Consider the following 2,500-nt stretch of genomic DNA (forward strand, 5'->3'; position numbering starts at 1 on the left):
TCGGAGGGCTTTACAATCTGTGCACATGACATCCTGTCCCGGGACCTCACATCGGATCAGGAAAAACTCCCCCAATAAAGATAGTAAAACTCCTTTCACAGGAAAACAGGGGAAGACGCCTGAGGGAGAGCAACAGAGGAGGATCCCTCTCCCCGGATGGACAGAAGAATAGATGTCATGTGGCCAGAATGAATAACGATTTTAGTCATGAAATTCAGGAATTGAATCACAAACTGGAATCCTGCCTCCTGCCTCCTGTCTCCTGCTTCCTGCCTCCTGCTTCCTGCTTCCTGGCTCCTGTCTCTTGTCTCCTGCCTCCTGCCTCCTGCATCCTGTCTCCTGCCTCCTGTCTCCTATCTCCTGCCTCCTGCCTCCTGTCTCCTGCCTCCTGTCTCCTGCCTCCTGTCTCCTGCTTCCTGCTTCCTGCCTCCTGTCTCCTATCTCCTGCCTCCTGCCTCCTGTCTCCTGCCTCCTGTCTCCTGCTTCCTGCTTCCTGCCTCCTGCTTCCTGCCTCCTGCCTCCTGTCTCCTGTCTCTTGTCTCTTGCCTCCTGCCTCCTGTCTCCTGCCTCCTGCCTCCTGGCTCCTGCCTCCTGCCTCCTGTCTCCTGCCTCCTGTCTCCTGCTTCCTGCCTCCTGCCTCCTGTCTCTTGTCTCTTGTCTCTTGTCTCCTGCCTCCTGCCTCCTGCGTCCTGCCTCCTGCATCCTGTCTCCTGCCTCCTGCCTCGTGTCTCCTGCCTCCTGCCTCCTGTCTCTTGTCTCTTGTCTCCTGCCTCCTGTCTCCTGCTTCCTGCCTCCTGCTTCCTGTCTCCTGCCTCCTGCTTCCCGGCTCCTGCCTCCTGTCTCCTGCCTCCTGCCTCCTGTCTCCTGTCTCCTGCCTCCTGCCTCCTGCATCCTGTCTCCTGCCTCCTGCCTCCTGCCTCTTGTCTCCTGCCTCCTGTCTCCTGCCTCCTGTCTCCTGCTTCCTGCTTCCTGCCTCCTGCTTCCTGTCTCCTGCCTCCTGTCTCCTGCCTCCTGTCTCCTGCCTCCTGCCTCCTGTCTCTTGTCTCCTGCATCCTGTCTCCTGCCTCCTGCATCCTGTCTCCTGCTTCCTGCCTCCTGCTTCCTGTCTCCTGCCTCCTGCTTCCTGGCTCCTGCCTCCTGCCTCCTGTCTCCTGCCTCCTGTCTCCTGTCTCCTGCCTCCTGTCTCCTGCCTCCTGTCTCCTGCCTCCTGCCTCCTGTCTCTTGTCTCCTGCATCCTGTCTCCTGCCTCCTGCATCCTGTCTCCTGCTTCCTGCCTCCTGCTTCCTGTCTCCTGCCTCCTGCTTCCTGGCTCCTGCCTCCTGCCTCCTGTCTCCTGCCTCCTGTCTCCTGTCTCCTGCCTCCTGTCTCCTGCCTCCTGCCTCCTGTCTCCTGGGCCCACTGGTGTACAGATTGTAAAACCCTCCGAGGATAATTTGTAATATAGAGGCAAAGGTATACAAAATAAACTGAATTGAAACAAACAGGAGGAAGTAAATATACTGAGAAACAACAGAAACAACCAGGAGGTCATCCTCCTCTCCTCCTCTCCTCTCCACTTTGTATCTATTCTCTCCTCCTCAGAGCAATCAAGATCATAAATCTACACGCGGGAAAGATTAAGTGTTCAATTTGTTATGTGATAAGCAGAGAAGAAACACACACACACACACACACACACACACACACACACACACACACACACACTATTACTGCTCATATTTACGAGCAGGAAATGAGGATGTGTCGCATATTCATCTCGAGGAAGAAAAGAAGTCACACAGACACTAAAACTGAACACACACACACACACACTCTGAAACTCACACTCTGTGGGAGTTAATATGCTCCATGAGGTAGAAAATATAGCCGCGGTGTGACGAGGAATTATAGTGACAGTAATGTACTGCCAGACTGTGTGTGTGTGTGTGTGTGTGTGTGTGTGTGTGTGTGTGTGTGTGTGTGTGTGTGTGTGTGTGTGTGAGTGAACTGCCTGTTAATCTGATCCGAGTCATTTATACTATGTTCAGGTTAATCTTTACTTATAGCAGCTGCTTAAAATACATTCAGTCATTTTATAATGTAGTTCTTGACATATCTATCTATCTATCTATCTATCTATCTATCTATCTATCTATCTATCTATCTATCTATCTATAGATATGTATGTATATATACATACATATCTATCTATCTATCTATCTATCTATCTATCTATCTATCTATCTATAGATATGTATGTATATATACATACATATCTATCTATCTATCTATCTATCTATCTATCTATCTATCTATCTATCTATCTATCTATAGATATGTATGTATATATACATACATATCTATCTATCTATCTATCTATCTATCTATCTATCTATCTATCTATCTATATATATATATATATATATAGATATGTATGTATATATATATATATATATATATATATATACATACAAATATATAAGTATATATACTCTTAATATATATATATATATATATATAT

General features: G+C 47.8%; 1 protein-coding gene across 1 annotated transcript in view; it reads right to left on the reverse strand.

The window, feature by feature from the left end:
• Positions 1-2,500, reverse strand: part of LOC306750995 (transcription factor COE3-like) — a gene marked incomplete at both ends in the record, with an annotated part of 40,598 nt that overhangs the window by 21,172 nt on the left and 16,926 nt on the right. The gene's annotated exons all lie outside the window — the stretch shown is intronic.

This window comes from Taurulus bubalis, assembly GCF_910589615.1.
Source record: "Taurulus bubalis genome assembly, chromosome: 2".
NCBI lineage: Eukaryota > Metazoa > Chordata > Actinopteri > Perciformes > Cottidae > Taurulus > Taurulus bubalis.